This window comes from Diplotaxodon limnothrissa, linkage group LG18 (assembly GCF_057381915.1).
Source record: "Diplotaxodon limnothrissa isolate DT_005_m linkage group LG18, D_limnothrissa_male_GT1.1, whole genome shotgun sequence".
NCBI lineage: Eukaryota > Metazoa > Chordata > Actinopteri > Cichliformes > Cichlidae > Diplotaxodon > Diplotaxodon limnothrissa.
The window spans coordinates 40,001,999-40,026,765 of record NC_140613.1 but is presented as its reverse complement, the minus strand read 5'-3'; the positions used below and the strand labels follow the sequence as shown (position 1 = coordinate 40,026,765).

General features: G+C 38.5%; 1 protein-coding gene and 1 pseudogene across 3 annotated transcripts in view; one reads left to right on the top strand and one right to left on the bottom strand.

Moving 5' to 3' along the window:
• Positions 1 to 24,767, bottom strand: part of astn1 (astrotactin 1) — a 482,098-nt gene that overhangs the window by 362,473 nt on the left and 94,858 nt on the right. The gene's annotated exons all lie outside the window — the stretch shown is intronic.
• Positions 1,453 to 6,256, top strand: LOC146614170 (uncharacterized; annotated as a pseudogene).

The window sequence follows — 24,767 nt, the reverse complement described above, 5'->3', positions numbered from 1 at the left end:
GACTTCTGATTGGCCAACATTTCTGCACGGTTAGGAATCTAGCGCCACCTGTTGCTTTGGCATGTTCATAGCAGCGTTTTCCTTCATTTCTGCCTTTACGTGTGGACGGGATTATTTTTTAAAACGAAAACGGAAAATCTCCGTTTTCAAAAATACCCGTGTACGTGTGGACATGGCTTAAATTGACCTTGAACACATATGTAAACATGATAGCGACCTATTCAGTTAGCTGACTGGCTTTTACCAGCTGATTTCAACACGTATTTCAACAATATATCAACTTTTTTTAAACTAATAGGACTTTCTGCAAAGTTTGGATGCATTCACCGGAGCGAACGAACGGATGACTGGGAAAAAAAACAGTCTGACAAGACTGCAGCTTTGCGTTTCTGCCACAGCTCTCATTTACGTTTCAGGTGAGTTACTTAATTTAGCGAAACAACTAGTTCGACACTCATCACTGTTAAAATAAAAGTACAACATGAGTCTGTCAAAAACAACACATTTAATGGACGTACTTGGATCAGCCAAAGTAAATGCTAACATTATGTTACAGCTTCTGCAGCTCGTTTCTCTGGCTTTTGTTAAAATAACTTACCGTTAGTGCGGGGATGCTTGAGCCCTCGTCAGTTACTGAAGAACTGGCGTTAGTTTGGTTGATTGGGGCCGTCCTTTCACCTGCTCCAGGTAAACCGTGGCGGGTTGATCTATCCTCCTCATCCGCTTCCACTCCGAGAAGGTGACGCGCGTGTGTCCGCTTTACGTGATAGTAGAAAGTTATATACTCTGTACTCACTCGGACAGCCATCAATTCCACACACCACGCGAAAGTCAGGGCTGCGGCTGTGCATGGTATTAATGTGACTCAAAAGTTGTCTCAGACTCAATGCTACAAACACGTAGCATATAAAGCAACGCCAAGTCATGTTGGAAGCTAGTATGTTTCATTCGGTAGCGCGGGCTGCAGTTGTGCCGTAAAATAACTCGTTACCATGGTTAAACGCGCCTGCTAAATTGTCGTAAATGTGGGGGATAAAGTAAATTATTTTTTTTATTAACCTATAATAATTAACGTTATTTTGCAATGCACAAAGACAGTTGTTTAGTTTAAAAACCAATCAATCATCCTTTTAGGATTTTTGGGCCAAAGAAATGTCAGGCAAATTGAAGACGAACTTCGTTTCTGGCTGTCGTGAATGATCTGGTGGACATCTTAAGTTCATGTAGACACGTGCCTGCCACTACTGTCCCAGAGTTCTTTGCATTCGCGTTTCATTTGAAGTAAGTTAAAATGTATTATACAGTGCTCATTTTTTGTACATATTACACTCCTTTCGAAAGTTCTAAATGTTTTGGTGTGTTTATATTGTGTAACGTTGCAGCCGAACAGTGACTGGACGAGGCAAGCTAACGCCAAAAAAAGCTAACTAGTGTGCTAAGTAGGCTAACAGCATGGAAGGACTGGATGAGGTCACAGTGTCGGTTTTAAAGGGTAATGTATGCAAATTTATTTTTAAACAGATTAAATGGACTTATGTTTTACATAGGTGTATGAACACGGAAGTGTGCAAATTACATTATTTTATAAATAATGTCGTTGATGATGTTTAAGTAATTTTTTTACCTTCCATTTCATGTGATCATTTCCTCATTTTAGGAACATTTGTAGTTATTTGTTTTACTTATGCAAGTGTATTTATTCATCCTTAGAGGTGGATAATTCTCAGTAACATTTACCAATTTACATTTAATTGATTAACTTTTGGGGAAAAAAAGTACTTAAGAGTAGTTTTACTGCACTATAGTTTACACTTTTACTTGAGTAGATTTGTAAAGAAGTAACTGTACTCCACTACATTCCAAAAAGCTCAGTTCCTTTAATAATACCTAAAGCTGGATAAAAATTCAGTGTCCAATATATAAAAAATGAGGTCAACAATGCTACTAAAGTAGTGTGACAATTTGTCTGTAAACAGAATTTTTCCACAGCAGTTAGCCCAGCAGATATATATTTTTTAATTTAATTAAGTAATTTTTTTGAGGAGAATACTTTTTTCTTCTACTTCATTTTATTTTGAAGTAACACTACTTTTACTTAAGTACAGTCTTTTTAGCATGTTGATCATTAGCTCTATACAAAAAACAGTAGCAGACAATGAGGTATCCACATTTCTATACTAAACTAGTTAGCAATAGCAACACAATTTTAATGAAGTGTCAACTTTCATAGTCTCATCTCTCATGCAGTTTCCTTTGTAGGGCATAATTTCATCTTGCTATGTTTTTCTTCCAATGTGTTCATAGCTGCAAACATCAGCGAGGGAATGATGGGCACCCTGTCTCGTGAAGACTTGCAGGATCTTTTCCCAGGCCCAGAGAACTTTTTACGGAGAAAAGCTGTCTGGCGTGCCTGTCAGGATGTACTGGAGGTCAGTTTCTCAGTCACTCACCACCACTTAAAATTGGCATCGTCGTGTTTTTGTCCGATTACAACTAGTTTAACCGCGGGCAGAGTTGAATGGCTCTTCACTATTCCCCCCTCTCCACACACACACACACACACACACACACACAAATTGCGTTTTGCTTTTATTCATTATTATTTATTTTATAGGAATCTGGCCAAGATGACTCAAAATCTTCAACCAGCTCCTCCATTAATGAGTCACCCAAGCAACAGACATCCACTACTATAAATGCAACTGCTTCAAAATGCACAAGTTCTGAAAAGGTTGCGAAGTTATTCTATCCAGAATATGTATTGCACACTGACACTGAGCTTGAGCAAGTCCGCCAACAATACTTTGAGTTGTCAAAGAAAGGTGAAGAGCGCAGCTGCAAAATGTCAAAGGAGCTCAGATGTCGGCTCATCCGAAACACCATGACTAGTATGATTGCAATCCTGAGGGCAAAAGGGGATGGAGAATCGCATAGATACCCATCAAAACCAGAAATTACAGCAATGGCAAAGAGAATAGTGCAGTACTACCCTATGCTACAGGACCAAGGCATCAAGAATACATGGGTAAGTGAAATGCATCCACTTCAATACCAAAGTGTTTCACGTTGGACATTTTAGTAGTGGTTGGAAAAATGTATTAAATGTCCTATACAGGTTACTGTGTACACACAGCTAAACAAAAGACTGCAAAATGTGAGATCCCCCCAAAAAGCCACTCCAGATGGGAGACATTCAAAGAGGTAAGGCTGCAACTAATTAATTATAATTTTAACTATGATAATTCTGTTATTCATTTTCCTCATTAATTGATAAGTTGTTTAGTCAGTACGATGTTTGAAAGTTGTGAAAGTTTTTCCCCAAAAGTCTTCTTTTGTCCACAACCTGACAATTTTAATTTCAACGATAGAGGACAAACAAAAAAGCTAAAATCATGTTTGGGCATTTTATTAAGGAAAGAAAGAAGTGATCCAATGTGATCAATCAAGTATTTGGTGACCTGCTTTTAGTTTCCTCACCTGTTTTAGCATGAAAGGAAGAAGCACTTTGTGTTACACTTTGTATATATGAAAATGGCTATACAATAAAGATATGAATTGATTGAGTTTATAGTTGATAACTAATTGATTAACTGACTAATCTTCGCAGCTCTGCCAAGAGGCGATGTCTTGATCAGCCAAGTGACGTAGAAGAAATGGATTCAAGTGACTCAACAATCATTCTGGATCTGTCCACAGAAGGGAGGAGCAGCCCAGAGTCGGCCAGTAAAACAAGTGAGTTAGAAGGTGAGTTTCAACTTTACATTTACAAACTGTGTGGTCATCATAAAAAAATAAAACAAATATACCTGCATGTTGAGTCAAGATGGCAGTCCTGACATGACGGAAGTAAAAGGCTTTAAAATGGGCATCAGAAAATGATAACTACATCACATTTTTCCTGTTTTATCATCAGTTTGTTAACATTTCTGTGGAAATTAATGTTAATAAAGTATTGGTATTAATAAAAGCCAGCATATTATAAATTTAAAGAGCTGGGTACTGTGGTGTGTTTATAGTATAAGTCTGTGCAACATCACTGTCTCTAACCACTCAGTATATCATGTAAAGTAATGTTTTTAAAAAACAATGTGCCTCACTAGAGGCTTTTTTTTTCTCTTTTTAACTGTTTTTTAATTTAGGTTCCAAACTAATTTTTAAAGTGTATTACCCTGACACAAAATATCTCTTTGCTATGTCTTTAAGGAAAAAGGAAAGCACAAAACCTACTTAAGGAGAACCCTCTACCCTGCCAAGTCCTAATAGTGAGTCCATCCAACTGCCGCTGTGTGTGTGTGTGTGGGCACATCTTTATAGGGGTGCACTTGTGTGCCTACATATAATTGTATATGATTGCATGACCATATGTAAATTGGCATTTACATGGTAAATATTTTGAAAAATGAATAAGTATTTAATAGTTAAGTTCAGAGCTGTATTTTTTTTTTTTTTAAGATTTAACTCCATTAAAGTATAGTCTATGGACACTTGTAATTTTAATGACATAATTAATGACAGATTTTTTTTTTAAAGTGAGAGACATTGTTTATGTAATTTTGTGTCTTGCAGCAAACAAGCCTGCAGATATCAACAGTCCAGACACCCACTGTCCAGCAACCTTGGCCAAACACTACAAGACCCTACAAACTTTGTTTAAAAGAAAAAACCCAAACCAGCAGGATGTCTCTCAGCTCCTGGATTTGGAATTTTCAGCCAGAAGAGCATTCATTGATTCAAATACTATTCGCGAGGAGGACAGACACAAAAAGGTTCTAGAAGCATATCCTTGCTTCAAGGACATTGGACATGTAAGTCATTGTTGAATCCATGTGATTCAAGCCAAACAATGTTTATCATACCAACTTCTTGCTCCTCAGTGATGCATTGACATGTTTGTATTGGTATGCTGAATATTTTATAGGTGATGGAGGAGCTTCATCGCATTTTGGATAAAGAAAATGCCAACTTCATCAATGAACTGAAGGGAAGATGGCAAGATTTCTGCCAGAAGGTGCAGTTTTTTTGGTGTATGGAAAAAGACGCTGAAGCCCCCAATGGGAATGGATAAAGGTAAGCAATGATGTTTTGGTGTTATTGGTCATCAGAGTATAGTTTGGCTCTTTACGGACTACTGCTTTAACATGCTTAAAGTAATGTCACTGAGGACAGGAGGAGGAGAATTTGAAATTTTAAAGGCCTAATCCCCCACCCCCCCTCTCCTTCTTGAAGGAGCTGAAAGCCGCACCTTTACTAGTTATGCGCAGGGAAAACAGACTCAACGCTACAAAAGGTCACTGGCCAAAAATTTGTTGTTGTTGTTTTGTTTTTTTTGATCTTGAGGATTTTGTTTAAGTGTGGTAATGAGATGATGATTCTTTCTTCTGTATAGCTGAACAGGCTCTTGAGATCCTACATGTGCTGCCATCACTGTTCCCATCCACCTCTGCTCCTCCAAAGAGGGCACGTGATGCGAGTGAGGCTCTGGTGCATGTCCTTGAGGTGAGTTGTGTAAAATGTAGCAGTTGTTTTTTGTTTTTGTTCTTTTTGGGACAACAGTATTAAAAAAATGCTTCTTCTGATGAGTGCCAAAGTATTTTATATTCACATATTATATGTTCTAAGCCTTCAAAAGGCACCTAAAACACATTTTTGGAATGAGGGTTCTCACAGGTTAGATCTCTGTGACCAGTAAATACAAACATGGATGCATTACGTGGTAGCACATTTTTATCACCTCAATGATACCTAATTAAATGTAGCCTTGGTTTTCTGTTTTTCAGGAAGGCTAGACAGATGTGAACAGTAATTCCATCGAGAATAATTAAAAGTAGCAATTTCAGATGTGTTTTCTCAGAACCTCAACTTTTGTTGTAATTTAGCTTTAGTTATGTGTTTGAAACAAAAGTGCATCATCCTTACAAAAGTATGTCCGTGTTATGTGTTAAAGGACCAAGAAGACCCTAATACCTATCTGATGAAACGTCCTCTCTCCTGCCCAGTCCTGATTGTGAGTCCATCCAACTGCATCCTAGCGGTAGGAGATGTGCCAATAACCACGTTTCCAAAAGACTTGGTTACCGAGGGTGCTTTATACCTTATGGCCTACTATTACACCCTTCACCTTACATACCCAAAGTGTGTAGCCACTCTGCTTTCCGTCATACAGACGGAGGTTCTCTTGGACAAAATCCATGAGAGAGATCTCACATCATCTTACAAGAAGAGCATGGCTGAGTGGACTGCTTTTATTGGCCAGTAAAGCCAATATGGTCAGATGGACTATAGGAAAGCACTTCCTCTCTCCTTCCACGGCTACTACAGTCCATGTTGGTTGTGATTGATTTTCGTTTGGCCAGGTTAGTCCAGTGTTATAATTAAGGGTGCACAATAATATTGGCTAACATGCCGGCATTTTGTGTTTGGTTTGTGCAGTGCAGAGACAGCCTCGCTTTTAGTTAATTTTAAGATTTATTTTTTTTTATTTTTTTTTTTTTAATGTTGAGTTTAGACAGAGGACTATTCAGAAAATAGGCTCTACTGTGAAAGAGTAAATTGACTAAGCTGAGACTGACTAGTTTGGTATAAAAGTAAGAATTGCTTTATTGTGTATTGGCTAGTACAACTGTAAAATATTAGATATAGCTGAAAAATCAAATACTGTGCATCCTTAATGATAATTTTATGGTATTGTTTGAAGAATGTGGTCAAATGTTCATGTTAAAAGCACTTTGTAATAATAAACGTTACAGGTTGAGGAGTTTTAGCCTAGCAGTGTTTGTCTGTACTTTGCCTGTGCAATGCACATATGTTACAGGTGTGTTTAGTGTTAGATTGGGCAGGGGAAAAAGTCACTGCAAAATGGCTTTCTTTTATGTAGTCCCCTCTGTTTATGGGGTTTTATCAATAAAGTTGTTGCTTTTGAAGTCTATAGTTCTCTTTTTTTTTTGTCTTATAAGCAGTAGGTAAAAGTCTTGAATATGGGGTAAATGCACTAGAAATAGAGAATTATTACAAAAGAGATTGCCTAATACTAGTAAAAGAATGCTAACTTTAGTACATTTTGTCTCGAAATGCCAATTTCTAATCTTATTTCAAGTAAGGTGTTGGACTTAAATCTAGATGGGTGTCACGTTTTTAGAACTGAAAACAAGTTATATACACTGAAAACAATGAGGATGATGTTGGGAGGTTTATAGAAAAAATGCTTTTTTTGAGGCGAAAATACTACTTTTGAGCACCACAAACTTATTATGAGACACAAAAACTTCACAACACTAGTAAAATATAGCTAAGAATGAGTTTTTCCAGCTAATTTCAAGATCTCGTAAGGCTTGATTCACTGTCTTATTTCAAGAAATCTTGTCAAGAGAATTTTCACTTGTTCCATTGGTAGATTTTTTTCACTTATTTCAAGCAAAAAATAACTTGTATTAAGTTTTTTTTTCTTGTTTTTGGAGGGCCATTTTTTCCAGTGCATCGTCCCTGTACCCAAATCCTCCACCATCTCCTCATTGAACGACTGGCGACCTGTAGCCCTGACCCCCATCGTAAGCAAATGCTTCGAGAAGCTGGTCAGGGACTTCATCTGCTCTGCACTACCCGACTCACTGGACCCTCTACAGTTTGCATACCGCCACAACAGGTCCACTGATGATGCCATAGCCCTGACACTACATACTGCCCTGTCACACCTGGAGAAGAGAGACACGTATGTGAGAATGCTGTTTGTAGATTACAGCTCAGCATTCAATACCATCGTTCCCTCGAAGCTGGACAGGAAACTGCAGGATCTAGGACTGAGCAGCTCCCTCTCTAGCTGGATCCTTAGCTTCCTGTCTGACAGATGCCAGGTGGTCAGACTGGGCAGCATCACCTCATCCCCCATCACACTGAACACTGGTGCTCCACAGGGGTGTGTACTGAGCCCTCTCCTGTACTCACTCTACACCTACGACTGCACAGCCACTAACAGCTCCAACATCATTGTGAAGTTTGCGGACGACACTACAGTGGTGGGTCTTATCACCAACGGTGATGAGACGGCTTACAGGGAGGAGGTCAGCGCCCTGACCCACTGGTGTCAAGACAACCATCTCACCCTCAACGTCGCAAAGACAAAGGAGTTGATAGTGGACTTCCGGAGGTGCAGAGAAGTACACACCCCCATCACCATCAACGGCGCTGCTGTGGAGAGAGTGAGCAGCTTCCGGTTCCTTGGTGTACATCTGGCTGAGGATCTTACGTGGTCAGTACACACAAACAAAACAGTGAAGAAGGCGCAGCAGCGCCTCTTCTTTCTCAGGAGACTGAAAAGATTCGGCATGAGCCCCCGCATCCTCAGGACCTTCTATCACTGTGCCATTGAGAGCATCCTCACTGGATGCATCACCACCTGGTATGGCAACAGCACCGCCTACAACTGCAAAGCTCTCCAGCGAGTAGTGCGGTGCTCTGAACGGATAATTGGAGGTGAGCTTCCCTCCCTCCAAGACATCTACAGGAAGCGCTGCCTGAGGAAAGCGGGGAGGATCATCAAGGACTCCAGTCACCCCAGCCATAAACTGTTCAGACTGCTTCCATCAGGAAGGAGGTTCTGCAGCATCCGGTCCCGTACCAGCAGACTGAGAGACAGCTTCTTCCATCAGGCCATCAGACTGCTGAACACGTCATAGACACCTCAGCTTCACTACTGGAACTTCAACATTATGCACTCTACACTGTATATAAATGCCACTTGTTTTGCACATATTCAACTCTGTATATTTTATATATTTTATTATTATTATTATTATTTTATTTTTATTTTTTTTACTATTTAATTTGTAAAAATGTGTATACACACACACGCACGCACGCACGCACGTAGGAAAATATTTAGTATACACATCCAGAAATGCATACACTATTATATATTGTACATATATTTATTAGTTTCAGGTTGGCCATTCTTGTATTTTGCTCGTTTGTGTTGTTGTGTTTGCACATCTCTGTTGCTTGTGAAGCTCGCACACAAGAATTTCACTCGCATGTGCTGTGCCAGTGTGCCTGCACATGTGATGTGACAATAAAAGTGATTTGATTTGATTTGGAAGACTCTTTGTCTTTATGTCTCACACAGCTTCATGTTTCTGTCGCAAAAGCATCTTTAACTACTACCAGTTATTTTGACTCTTCATATTCAAGAGTCTCATAAGTAAAGTAAGTAAAAACTCAACTGAAATCTTTTAACATGAGAGTCCTAACAGAGAAAAGAATAAGGGATTACATTTCAGCTTACTGGCTAGTCTTCATTAGCTCCATGAAATCAGTTTACAATCCACATTTACAACTGAATGACTTGACAACCATACATTAAAATCCCCGTATTCCCCATAATATCATACTGTATTCTAACAGAACACTCAGCTCTCAGCAGATCTGTTGACTTATTTGTCGTTTAAAGCGCTTCGAGTGCTGCAGGAGAGTAGAAAAGCGCTATATTAGAATCAGTCCATTTACTTATTTGTGGTACCTAAACTTACCAAAATAGAACAGGAGGCAGAGCTTGTGCTGAACTTGTGCCACATAATAAAATGGGAATGACATGTAAATTCAGTTATATAAAACAAATGAAATGTATATTTATATAACATTTACGTGAAAATAAATAGAATTCAGAAATGAACAAACTCTGGATAAAACCCTTTGAATTGTAACCAAAATCCAGTGTCTGAAAACTAAAAACAAAACTCACAAAATCAAGAAAACTTGACAAGTGGAGAAATGTGAGACTTTCACTTGACAGAAACTGAGACTTGTGTACTTTGTGTCTTTGTATTACAGTTTTTATGATTGCTGGCTGGAGCCATTATTTCCATTTAAAATTCTTATTAGGAATTTGCACATCAAGTCCTCTTTACTGCCACCATTTAAAGTATGGTTCACAGTGCACATCCTCACCCTGTTTATGGATTACTTTGGAAACCAATGCCTCTGAAATAGACTATTACGCTAATTGCTAGCATGACCCAGTACAGTGCACAAATCTATTATCTAAATATATTACGCTTGCTCTACTGCTATACAAGCTATCAAATAATTTATACCATAAAGAACTTAACCGAGCAGCAAACACAATGGTAATGCATAGCAGAAATAAAAAGTGAGGATGAACTGAAAGCACCCAGTCCATTAACAAACATTCCATAATTAATCAAAGTCCACAGTGTTTGGTGCAGCGGAGGACTGATTGTTGCAGGGAGAAATCACAATATGCAAATAATAAAGAGGATTAGGCGTGATCAAAAGAATAAGCCCAGGACTCATTGATGAAAACAGTAAAGTAAAACACTCAGTAGGACAGGAACAAGGACTGGGAAAGCATGGGGAGGCTACACAGCAGTGCACTGGCAAAACACGAAAGTGCTAGAAACACCCAGCGCTATCAGCACTAAATCTACTTAAAGCCATGTGTGGAGAGCTTTATATAAACACAGGCTAACCACATTCCACACTAGAGCATTACGCTGATAAGTGGCTGAGACGTAGCTGCAAGCCAGATTTTCCTGCTGATCACAGGCTTTTGCACAGCTTGCCAAACTTCAGGGGCATGTATCACCTTACACAATTTTAGCACCTGCACATCATGGGACCTCACTGATTCAAGGCTTCAAATTCTGTATACGTATATATAAGTTCTATCTTTGCACACATTTCATGTTTCAACATAAAGAGAAAAAAGCAGAGAACCAAAGGGTAAAAGGGAAGAGTAATTTTTACACATAAGCTAGTAATTAGGAGAGTTAGCAGCCTGCAAAGAGCAGTTGCAGACTGTCCCGCGGCACTGGAGCAGCTTTGCCAAGCCAGAGAAAATTTACTTAGGTGATGTCTTCAGGGTTATACAGGTTGATTTTTACATAATTAGCATTATTGCTACGAGTTTTTACTTATTTAGGCTGTTAATCAGCCACAGAAGGTTGAACACATAAATTACTGCATTGTGCAAAAAGAGCAAGCAGTGTTGCTTCTGAGGATATCAAACACAACTGGATTTGTTGAATAGGTCTTCAGCAAGTGCCAAGCTATAATAAACAGCATGCTTTAAGTATGTGAATGGATTCCATGCCATATATCAGACATCAACTACACAAATACAACAAGACAATCACATTGCTGTTCTGTTGTCGGGTCTTTGGCACCTTGAGGTGACGGATTTGGCAACAGATAAACAAAACAGGACTGAATTGAATTATTTTTTGCTAAATGGAAAAAACAGATTGTAACATTAAGTGTGGGTCTATCCATTTAACGATACATTTATATGTTCTGTTTCAGAACATATGAGTGTATATTCTGGCACATCAATCTCTGAATGTGGGGCAAACACAAATAAATGATTCGTCTCTGTTTCCTGCACAAATCCAGTTTTTTATTTTCATTTAATTTGGAGGCTGTTTACTTTTCAGTTAGATTTGTAGCGCTCTGTTTTATTTGTTGCTTGAAAAAGTTTTTATTTATTTATTTATTTTATTTTTTGGAGGGTATGCCCCAGGGCAGCTGTGGCTACAACTGTAGCTGCCTCCACCAGTGTGTGAATGTGAGCATGAATGAATAATGGAATTGTAAAGCGCTTTGGGTGCCTTGAAAAGCGCTATATCAATCCAATCCATTATTAGTAGTAGTAAGTAATATAAAATACAAATAAAAATGTCATATTCTTATGTGCAAGGATAATGGATAGGGTTAATCACTGATAATGATTTTAAAGGGTTAATTAGTCCCAGTAAAGAGTAAAGTTCTTCTTCTATCACTGGAAGGATTTCATATGTATGCCTGAAAGGCTCTCTCTATAAACACTTACCTGCCTTAAACTATTCATTGAATGAGCTGACGCCATTGATATTTTGTGCACACTCTGTACACGCATAAGATTACAATACAGCACTTCACCTTGTGCTCTGTGAGTGTGCGCCTTCTTCGTCGGACAGCCCATTACACTGATTGCTGGCAAAGGACGCTCTTGCAAGCTTGATAATAGCCACAACCCCTATACAGATTTTAACCTGTTTATAAACCAAAAACACTTCATGCTTTCACCATGACTCAGCTGTGTGCGTGTGCGTGTGCGCTTGCCTGCATTTGTGCGTTTGTAATTGTTTGGCCTGACAGTAACTGATGCCCTCATGTCACAGTGAAGAGGGACTTCCCTCGGCTCATAAATAAGATTTAAGAGTCCCGACTGGTTTTAACCTAAATGCAAATCATGTGCCAGAGTGTGACAGGGCACTTTTTAAAAAGGGGGCTCTCTGTCCCTGGGGACTAGTTTGCCATGAGAGCTGGATTAATGAGACCACCACAGTATTCCCTCTAACCATACACAGTGCCACCCAGCAGAGACGAGGCAGGAGAACAAAAGAAAAAGGAAAAATGGAAGAAAGAAAAAAGAAAAAAGAGGAAACGGAGTAGGGAGGCAGGCTGAGACAGAAAATTGGAGAGGAGATGAAGGGAGTGGAGGAGAGGAAGAAAAGTAGCCACCTACCAGCATCAAAATGAATCAAAGTAATCTGATTAGGCTGCATTATTAGTTTACCTCCTCTGAATGCAGATTTGCAGTACCATTTAGTTTAAAGGAGTTTTAGTGCCTTTAGAATTTAATTTAAGTAGCCCTTATCTTAAGCATTTTGAAAGCAGTAACTTTCATGCCAGCATAAACTAATGGATAGCAGCACCACAGAGAATTACAACACGAAGCATTTTAACATTCCCTTGGTTACTGACAGAGCACAGACCACCCAATGTTATTACCGACAATTCAGAGTGTGCTTTGGGGCTGTCACAGATCTCCCTTACATGTGTATCGTTAGCACGTTGAGTGTATTGCATTAAATTCAGTAAAATCTCACTCCACCTCAGGTCGCAATGATTTCTGCTTATTCAAGCACAACTGATGGAATTAGAAAATTCTTAAGGGTTTTTGCATTATATCACCTGTTAGTTATAAAGTCCAGATCAAAAGTTTGAGACCACTTGAAAAATGGCACAAAATCTTTTTTTCTTCTTTTACAAGGTTTCAAGTAGAGTTTCAACATGAAACGAGAAGAAATGGGAGTCAGACATTTTTCAAGTGGTCTTCAACTTTTGATCTGGACTGTATAACATACAGGTGATATAATACAAACCATCTCATTGTTATAAAACATATTTTGATCTGGGGGACTGCACTTTGTTTTCCCAATAAAGTAAACACAGATGTAAAAGAGCTACTAAAAGATGTGACTCGGGCATTAATTGGAATAAACTGTTCATATGAATCTTTTATCCCTGATGCATGTCTGTTTGAATGCATTTTAAGATTCCCTTGGTTACTGACAGAGCACAGACCACCCCAATGTTATTACCGACAATTCAGAGTGTGCTTTGGGGCTGTCACAGATCTCCCTTACATGTGTATCGTTAGCACGTCGAGTGTATTGCATCAAATTCAGTAAAATCTCACTCCACCTCAGGTCGCAATGATTTCTGCTTATTCAAGCACAACTGATGGAATTAGAAAATTCTTAAGGGTTTTTAAGAATTAAAAAATGAATTTGATATCAAGATTAATGAGACGTGACAGAAGCAAACAAATTTCAGTAAAGCAGTCTGTCTGGTGCAGTTCAAGGAACATGCGGGGAACCTTTTTTCAGCAATATAACACTGTCAGTTTTTAGCACCCAGCAGGGAGGTTTTGTTCTGTTCCAGGCAATAACGTCGCAGCGAAGTGTCAGAGGTGGAATAAAATCATTCATCTTATTGGAGGATGCTTCTGGATAAGATGAGGGGCTGAGTGTTAAACTGGAGCTGCAATAGAGTCGCAGGGGCCCTCCGGGACTTTTGAGGCTAGAGCTGCTGCTAACTGCATTACCAGTCTGTCGTTGTAGCTACTGCTGTGACAATAATATATTATCTGGTCAGTTTATCACTGTTGCAAAACAATTTGATCTACTTTGTAGCATTCAACTATGCACATAGTTGATTTGTCCAGATTATAGAGTTTCTGTCTCTAAGCCTTCTGTCTAATATAATAAGAGGAAGGTTCTGAAATCATCTGCAGGCAGTGTTGCATACTGCAATCTTTCAAAACAACTCCTGTTATATTTATTATTTGTAGGTGGCAATGTGGACATTTTTAAAGTGGGATCAAATATTTGTTTTCATACTAACCAAACAATGAATTTAATTAATAAAAAAACAGGAAGAGTAGAAAAGGCTTGCTCTTTGCCAGTTAAAAATGAGGATCTTATAATAACTGGTATGGAGTTAATTCATAAAACATGGTACATGCTGCTGTTTTAGGTACTGGACATACTGCACATTGACAGCATGAGGCATCATGGTGCACTCAAAGTCACATTCTGATTTAAAGATTCAGGCTTCGGGCAGCCCAGAGAAGCTTCAGTTCGTCATATCCTGAAAACTACAACCATTGTTTATTAATAGCAACACCGTGATATTTGATTCGACTTATATCTCATATTCTAAACTAGGTACAGGTAACTAAACCTTCCTGTGTGCGTAAATAATTTATACCTATCGGACATCTACAGTATGGGTAATTAATTGCTCTGTTCTAACTGTGCACCTTGGTTTGACTATAATCACCCACAACCAAATCTGACAACCACAGACATTCACTGTTGTCTCCAAAATGCACTCTTCTGATTATTTTCAAATAATAAGTTAATGTGCTTTGAACATTTTATGACCCAGTTCTCAAAGACCACATTTTCTTTTTCTTTCAAATATGAAGGACCTATATATAATATAACCTCCGCACACTGTCCTGCTTAGCATTATTTTTGTTCTGTTACAACGTTTTGGTCTGTGCGCCCTTGGTGAGGTACAGAGAAGGACCTCCAATTCATAGGGTTAAAACTGAAACATCACTAAGGGCTACGTCTCTATTGGCAAATCAAATGGATCACTGTGATAAAAGAAAAAGCAATTAGAAGCAGAGAAAAAGTAGTAATACTAGTAATAATATGTAATAATAATATGTAACAACAGTCCATCATCCTGTACATGCATGGACAATGCATACAAGCATGGAGATTAGGATTTTGGTTGCCTTTTGAAAAAAGACAAAATAATCTCAGTGAGAAACAACAACCACAGTCCATTCATGGCAGCAATTCATATATACATAATAGCCATGGGCACCGGTTTACCTCAGTGTGTGAGCAGGCAACCACAAACTCCGGTTTGAGTCCGACCCTTTGCAGAGTGTCTTTTTTTTTTTTTTTTTTTGTGTGTCCCGTTTGGATCTTTAGCCATCAGAATTGTTGTCTTAAGGCCAAGAAAGATGCTAAGCGGATTTATTTTACCAAGTGGATCATCATGGCCTTGCCATATTGGTCCATTTGATTGACCTTTATTATAATTATGAATTTATTTTATTTTCAGTTGCTACAAACGGGACAGACATGACTGGGGGATAGGACAGGGAGAAAGCGTGTCTTCCCCTCTCTTTCTCCCTGATTTCCTGTCCATCTCTACTTACTATCCAATAAAAAAAGGCAAAACCAAAATACAGTGGCCCCTCGCTATAATGCGGTTCACCTCTCGCAGCCTCGCAATTTCGCGGATTTCGTGTTTTGAAATTTTGCATACTTTTTTTTTTCTTTTACAGCGAATGGTGTTCTGCGTCCTGATTGGCTGTAGACCATTGTCAGCCAATCTCCTCTGTGCTATGTCTCCTGTACAAATTTACATAAATCTTCGATTGCTAGCAGTGTGACTCTGAAATTGGTTTCATTTTATAATACCGGATTTTTCTACAACGGTTTGAACTTGAGGGTGTTTAAACAGAAGAGAAATATATGTACACACACATCTATCTATCGATCTGTCTGTCTGTCTGTCTGTCTGTCTGTCTGTCTGTGTGTGTGTGTGTGTGTGTGTGTGTGTGTGTGTGTGTGTGTGTGTGTGTGTGTGTGTGTGTGTAACACCCACATCCACAGCACTATTTAAAAAAGGGTTAAAAACAAAATCCCAAATCTCACTGAAAAATGCAGCTTGTGTCTCAGATGACTCTCCCCAAGGTCACAATGCCACAAGTGTATTCTCTCTCTCTAAACTGTGTTCCACTGAGACCATGATAACAATCATCGCAGAGTTCGGCACCAGAGGGCACGGCGATAAGCAGAAATTACTTTGGAGCTGTTGATTCTGAATTCCCCAAACTTAGCAGTAATAAACGACTGCTAAAGAGAGCACGAGCTGACAGAGAAAGGGTCTGAAGGAGAGACACAGCGTTAATTTCCTGATCATTATTCCAGTATGAACACATGGAGGTTGTCCTTCATGCCTGTCCTCTAGCTGCACCAAAGAGGGGCTGATTTCTGAGGAGGCCTTGAAGTATCCACTTTACAAAGTAAACAGAGCTTTTTAGCCTCGCCAGAATGTTAGAAGACGGCTTTCACATGATAATACATTTAAGTTTTAAAACGTTAGTGGGTTTAAAGTTATCTGAATATGTTTTATAACAATGAGATGGTTTGCATTATATCACCTCAGGGCTCGCAAAATTTCAAAGTCCCTGGTAGCCCTTCGGGCAGGGACTCTTCAGTTTTTGGTAGCCCAAAATAAATTTAAGTAGCCTGAATAAAAAAGAGAGCAATTTTTTGATTGATGTTTTGTTTCCGTTACAATATTATACATTAAAGTATAATATTGTAACGGAAACAAAACATTAATCAAAAAATTGTTGAAACACAAATTATAACATTGTATAAAAATTACAATCATCAACTCAAATACTTGGTTCTAATTGAACAGAAATTTCTATGAACTTGTAAGAACTGTGTAGAACATGAATCAGTCTGTGTCAGATCCTGAATTTGAAATTTCCACTGAAGTCAGGGGTAAGAGGCAAGTGGAACCAAGATCTAGGCCATTTGCTTTTTGAAGTTTGCAAAGACTGCTAAATTGTGCCAGTGATAGTTCACTCTTTGCAACATAGTTCTAAACAGATTTTTCAGGTTTATTTTTAGTATGTTATTTGCAATTGGTGTTTGTTCTGGGAAAGATGCACATTCTGCACCACATCTCTGTGCGTTCATTTGTTTGAAGCCAGCTCACCTCCTGCAACCACTTTTCCGAGAACACGTGCTTCTTTTGTGGTTCGGACTCCTGACATTTCTTTGGAGGTGGAGGAGCACCAAAGTAATTGCTTAAAAGAACAGAATTTGATCAAAAACCAAAGAATTTGCATGAAAACAACAGAATTTGAACGAAATTAGAATGAAAACAACGGAATTTGAAAACAAACAGTAGAATTTGAATGAAAACAATGGAATTAGAATGTATAGAACAGAGTTTGAATGAAAGCAACAGAATTTGAAAACAAACCACGGAATTTGAATGAAAACAACAGAATTTGAACGAAATTAGAATGAAAACAACGGAATTTGAAAACAAACAGTAGAATTTGAATGAAAACAACAGAATTTGAATGAAATTAGAATGAAAACAACGGAATTTGAAAACAAACAGTAGAATTTGAATGAAAACAACAGAATTTGAATGAAATTAGAATGAAAACAACGGAATTTGAAAACAAACAGTAGAATTTGAATGAAAACAACAGAATTTGAAAACAAACAACGGAATTAGAATGAAAACAACGGAATTTGAGAACAAACAGTAGAATTTGAATGAAAACAACGGAATTTGAAAACAAACAACGGAATTAGAATGAAAACAACGGATTTGAAAACAAACAATAGAATTTGAATGAAAGCAACAGAATTTGAAAACAAACAACGGAATTAGAATGAAAACAACGGAATTTGAAAACAAACAGTAGAATTTGAATGAAAACAACAGAATTTGAATGAAATTAGAATGAAAACAACGGAATTTGAAAACAAACAGTAGAATTTGAATGAAAACAACGGAATTTGAAAACAAACAACGGAATTAGAATGAAAACAACAGAATTTGAATGAAATTAGAATGAAAACAACAGAATTTGAATGAAATTAGAATGAAAACAACGGAATTTGAGAATAAACAGTAGAATTTGAATGAAAACAATGGAATTAGAATGTATAGAACAGAGTTTGAATGAAAGCAACAGAATTCTAGAAAAAGTAGAATTTGAATAAAAAGAGTAGAATTAGAATGAAAACAAAAGCATTTGAATGAAAACAACGGAATTTGAATGAAAACAACAGAATTTGAGAACAAACAGTAGAATTTGAATGAAAACAACGGAATTTGAAAACAAACAACGGAATTTGAGAACAAACAGTAGAATTTGAATGAAAACAACGGAATTTGAGAACAAACAGTAGAATTTGAATGAAAACAATGGAATTTGAATGTATAGAACAGAGTTTGAATGAAAGCAACAGAATTCTAGAAAAAGTAGAATTTGAATAAAAAGAGTAGAATTAGAATGAAAACAAAAGCATTTGAATGAAAACAACGGAATTTCAATGAAAAGAACAGAATTAGAATGAAATGAATAGAATTTGAATGAAAACAACGGAATTAGAATGTACAGAACAGAGTTTGAATGTAAGCAACAGAATTTTAAAAAAAACAATGGCATTTGAATGAAAACAAAAGAATTTGAATTAAAGGAGCTTCTTCGACATCTTTAAGAGTTCTAAACAAATGTCTGTCCTCGTCCTGAAAATCTTATGCAACACGCGTTGCAACTTCTTATCTTGTGCGTGTTTTTTATTTTGTCCATGAAACCATAAAGCTGCACTTTCTTTTTGCCTTATAGTCTGATTTGTCATAACTTTTCCGTTTTGTGGTAAGCTTTTCTTTGGCTGTCACTTCTTCACCCTGACCTGTCTTATTTGGCTCAGCAGAACTAAAATATACATCCTGCTGCTTTTACACACGCACTCACATAAGCTCAGCGATTCTCTGCGCGATCAACCTCTCACATGTTTAAGCTGCGGGAGATTTCACTTGTCATGTTTGCGTAGTAAGCTAACGATTAATAAGACGATGTCAGAGGAATTGGTGCACAAATTATCATCACTCACAGATCAGTGCTGTCGCTCTCTATACACAGTTCGCGCGATTGCAAAGTGAAAGCAAAAAAACAAGCGCAAATTCAAACGCGATTTCAATATGTCACATATTGACAGTGGCTCACCGATGCCAAGGACATAATTACCCAGCTACATTTCTGAAAGAATGCAAAAGCATTGACATATATTTTTCCTTCCTATGACAGCCTGACGGGCAGGGCAGAGATAGATTTTGGTAGCCCGACTGGAAAAATCGCTAGCCCCGGGACGTCAGGGTTTTGAGAGCCCTGCATCTGTTAGTTATACAGTCTCGATCAAAAGTTTGAGACCACTTGAAAAATGACACAAAATCATATTTTTTTCTTTTACAAGGTTTCGAGTAGAGTAAATGGGAGTCAGCCATTTTTCAAGTGGTCTTCAACTTTTGATCTGGACTGTACAACATACAGGTGATATAGTTCATATGAATCTTTTATCCCTGATGCATGTCTGTTTGAATGCATCGACTGAATGGAAACCATAGAAACCAAACTTAAATAGATCATAAAAACGGTCACTGCAAAAAGGCCAAAGCATAAAAAAAAATACTTAGCTCTCATATTTCAGATTGTACTTGACAATACATAGAATATGACAAAGTGGGGAATCATAGAGTATTTTTTTCTGTTACTTAAAAACCAGAGGCTATCAAAAAGAGAAAACAAAAGTTAGTCTCCTCACGATGATTAAAGTATCCATAAAAACACTCTGAACAAATGAGACAACAAAAGATTTCATTTTGGACAACAGCGAAGCACAAAATCTTCAACAACACAGGGATGTCACCATCAAGGGAAAGTACCAAAAACGTGTGGGGGCGTGATAGCGGTTGCTTACAACTGCCAAGAAAAAAAGAAATAAAATAAAAGTTTCAGTGAGTTAAAACTCAAGATGAAAGACTTTGGAACACTCTATTAAATCTTTACGGAGTTGGAACTGTTTTATTTTGTTCTCTTATTTTTATTACACTTTCTCTGTCTACTTAAAAAAATGAAGAGGCAACCTTCAAAACAGAAAAATGAAGCCAATTAAGACATGGTGAAACCTGCAGTTCCTCTTTGTGCCACTTGATACTGGCTTCTAAAAGGGGAGATGGATTATGCTTGGCTGAGCTCAACCAGACACATGGGCCGGTCTCCTTGTGGGACGTCCACTCGCCATAGGGTTAGGTGACGTGTGGATTGTGCAGTGGTCGGAAGCCGAGGCCCCGGTGGTCCGGTGGCCGTTTGATAAATCTGGCTACAGGGACACAGCGTGTCAGAAAACAAATCCATTTATACTGAACTAATTCTATTTGCTTTGAGCTAATTAAGATTAGACTAAGTGAGAGCTGACTGAGATTAAAACAGAGATGGAAAGATTGGGGGGGTCAAAGATGATATATTTCAGTGACTGGGAAATACCTGCAGCTCCCACACACGTAACATTTCCGTCCACTGCTTTGAATGCACAGACTAGTCTGCGGTAAGAAATTTTGTTATCTTTTTCCTTCTAAGAGTTTATTAATGTTGAATTAATACTGAGAATTATATATGGCAGTTATTAGAACTTTTTTAGAACACATCAGCTTTTAATGGCTTAAATGGTTTTACGTGATTATATAATAAAGCTCAAACAGTTCCCGAATGTTCTTGCCATTTTCACTTTCAGTAAAATATATATAAATCAGTATGCCTGTTATGTTTTCACATCTAAAATATAAAACATGATAGTAGATGTTTTTCTTCAAAAGTGAGTTCTGGAAAACCTAAAATAAATACACTCTCCCTGCTCTTGAAACATTCATTAAGGATTAATCACCATTCATTAATTTCAGACAGGCTATTTAAACATTGTACATTGATCTGTAGATCTGAGCAAAACGTGTTAGAACTGCAGTACACTGTGCTTCTCTTTCCTTTCAGACATAAAGTACAGCAATCAGGACTGTAAAACCAGCAAGCAGAGGGCATAGTTAAACTAGTTAACGATTTTAAGCCAGAATGCTTTGATTTTTGCAAAGCAAACAGCACAGTGTCTGGGATCAATTGGTGCTGACTGTCCAAAAGGCCTCCAGGAAACACTTTGATAGTTTATTATTATTACATTTTCATTAGTTTCAAAAGGTGGTTTAATAATATTAAAGGAACGTTGAACAGGAAAACTGAAATTTTATTGTTTTGCCATACCACTGACATCTGCAAATTACTAATCTCAGTGTACTTATTACAAGAAACAAACACCCAACTTTCCAGTTCCGGGGTGCCACCTAAAGGAGTGCACACACCTTAAGCGCTTCATCTAAGAGCCACTAGAGGTCCCTTTGTTTTCATGTATTGCATCCTCATTTGCTAAAGCACATAATGTTCAAAAGGAGAAGAATTGCAACCCAAGCAACCCACTCCCACTTTTGGCAAGTCTTAAAAACAAACAGTATGGAGCTAAAGTAGGAGCGCTACTCTATAGCTGGAGAGTAGCGACCCAGGTTTGAGTCTGACCCACAGCCATTCGTTGCAAGTCTTCACACTTTCCTGTCTGTCGTCAGGCAGAAAACTAATCATAAAAAAATAAACATGCAGCACAGTGAGTCCTCTGGAAGATGCACAGAAAGATCATCTACACTCGCATGCAGATTCTTTCTCATGCTCGTACCAAGCTGCTAGCTAGCTTACAAGACTGCACACATCACATGAATGTGGTTCAGCCACAGAAAAACTATGTTCTGCTGTACGTTGTTCATGTTTGCTGTAACTTATCAAAGAAAGAAGTTAATACGTTAAGTATGTCTAGATCAAATTTTGTATCAGTATCAGTAGTATAGCCATGTGAAGCCTGCATGGTGTGGTCTGAGCACATAACAGTGAAAAATATTATTTGATGTGTTTTTACGTGACCTGTATTTTACTTGCAGCCTGCCTACCCTGCCTCTTGCCCTATGACAGATAGCTTAGGTTCCAGCCCTGAACTGAATAAGTGGTTAAGTAAATGGATGGATGGTTTCACCCTGCAGGAGTTATTTCTGACTGATGTTGATTAAAAGATCTTTCAGGTCTTTCAGCATGATCTCAATCTCAGCCAACACAGAGGAGAGATACATGCAGTGATTTATATGTCTCACTGTGTTTTATCTTATGCTAAGTCATTACTGTGAAAAAATAAATAAAAAAAATAACAATTTTCCCAGGACATGCTGGGATGTTTTTGTTTGTCTGGCGAACGTTTGATCTAGAAAGCTTTAAGAAGTCACAACATTTAGGCTCAAGTGGTGGACAAACAATGCTCCTGACTTAAATGGTTTGATGATGATTACAATGTCTGTTATTATTCCAAAGTTCCTACAGAGAATTTCCTTTGGGACACCACCTGAGTATATTAATGGCAGCCAAAGTAGTTAGGGATTTATTTGAGCATTACTTTTTTAACATCTTCCATACACAGTCAATTTGGTAGTTGTTCATTTGGAATTCTATTAGCTGCTAACCAGCTAGCCCAAGTGTATTCAGCTCAGTTGATGAGCATTTGAGATGCCATTCAATCCCATACAGCCTCTCATCAGACAGACTCCAACTCCACAGTCATGGACTACAGCTAGCAACGGTAGTCGTTGCCCTGCTCTGGTAATCTGCTCCAAGCTATATGACTAATTCAACCACAGCCTCATTCGAATCCACCTACTCTGAGGTACTGCTGGTACCTGCAGTGGGACGGGAGGAATAACTGGCTTAAGAGACAGCTGATTCTTGCTGTGAAACTATAAGATATTTAGAACTTGAATTTGTGTTTATGCCTATTTAGTTTTTTTATGACACTTGGAAAAAATCAGTTTGTTATACATTTGAAATACGATTTTCCTAAAATATATAAGTAGATAAACTCTCTCTCTGGACCAGCATCTCATGGTAGCTACTATTAAGCTGCATGTGAGCAGGCTTTGTGTAATGGATCATTAATGCTCTACTTTTCATCGTTACAGCTCTAAAGACTGTTCACAGCACAAGGATGCCAGTAGAATGCATGTAGAATTAGCTTTAAGTAAACCTGCCATCATAGAAAAAGAAGGAACGTGTCCCACAATACTTGCTAAGAGGATGCATAAATTTTTGCTTTGAGCTTTGGGTTTCAAAAGAACATAAAACGGCTTAGAGAAGCAAACGCCTGATTATGCCAAGTCCTGCTATCTAGGATACTCACGCACTCTATGGTGCTTTCTCTTCTGTTTCAATTTGTAATTTCTGATTAGTTGATAAATGCCCACCGGAATGCAATTCAAGGATATACAAGGAATCTACAAAGCATCAGGGTTAGAGCTAATGGGTGCTTTATATTTCTAAAGGAGGGAGAATGATTTTTTGTTGGCATGCAGGTGGTGTCTTATTAAAGCAGTATACAGCACATAGTGAGAGTAATCACAAAAGACGAACACTGTAAAGTCGCTTTCCATTTTTTTACTGTGGCCAAGCAGCTGAGAGAGTAATGTGACGATATCGACAAACGCATTATAGGGTGATCGTGGCTCAAAGAGTTGGCAGTTTGTCTTGTAACCGCAAGGTTGCCGGTTCGAGCCCCAGTTCGGACAGTCTCTGTCGTTGTGTCCTTGGGCAAGACACTTCACCTACCGCCTACTGGTGTTGGCCAGAGGGGCCGATGGTGCGATATGGCAGCCTCGCTTCTGTCAGTCTGCCCCAGGGCAGCTGTGGCTACAACTGTAGCTGCCTCCACCAGTGTGTGAGAGTGAATGAATAGTGGAATTGTAAAGCGCTTCGAGGGCCCTGAAAAGCGCTTTATAAATGCAATCCATTATTATTATTTATTATTAAAAGCATTCAAAACTAATGAGACAGGCGAAAAGATCTCTTTAGGGGAGATCAGGAGCTGAACAGCAGTCTGAGAGGACTGCTGTTTTCTGAGGCCTGTTTCCCCAGTGGGATATGGGAGAAGGGAGGAGGAGGACCATATGGCTGCGAAGCTGTGCGCTTGTACTGGGATTTAACAGCAACAGAGTGAGGCGTGAGTGTGTGGTGGTAAGAGCTGGTGATTGCTGAAGCTATTCTGCTCACATCCTCATGCGGTGTCAGGGAAAGCTGCCCTCTCTTACTTCTTCTCACAGCGAGGGAAGGGGAGGTAGTAAAGAGGGACGGGGAGGACGGGGGAAGCATTAGAATCGAAGCTGGCATAATGGGAAGAGTAGAGCGAGAATGGTGGAGTAGAGGTTGGATGGGAAAGAAAAACGAGTAAGATAAAGAGCTCGGTTTTTGATAGGAGGTCTAATCTAAATTCAAACTTCAGGGTATGAACCTGCCACCGCTGCACCAACCCTGCAGCCCCTCCACACACACGAGTTCCCAAACTGTGATCCAGACAGGCATGAATAAGCAGCAGTCCAAATAATTCTTGAATCCTTATCAAAGACATCCCTACCACCAACCACACAGTCACCCACAACACAATCAGCAAAGCAGGGACTGCCAATATAAAGCAATCCAAGAACATGTGAAAACAACTTCTGTGGCAGATTCGCTGCACGATGACGCTGAAAAAGTAAAAAGCACGAGCAAAAGAGCAAAACCTTGATGTTAGTGGTGAAAAAAGAATCGAAAAGGTTAATAAATAACAGGCTTTAGTGGGCAAAACAACAAAAAATGTTTGAAACGAAACTAAACAGGAGCCTCTCATTATACGTGCCTAACAGTGACGCCGCCCCATCGTTCAGCTTTTGTTTCAACATCTTAGAACCTCTGAAAA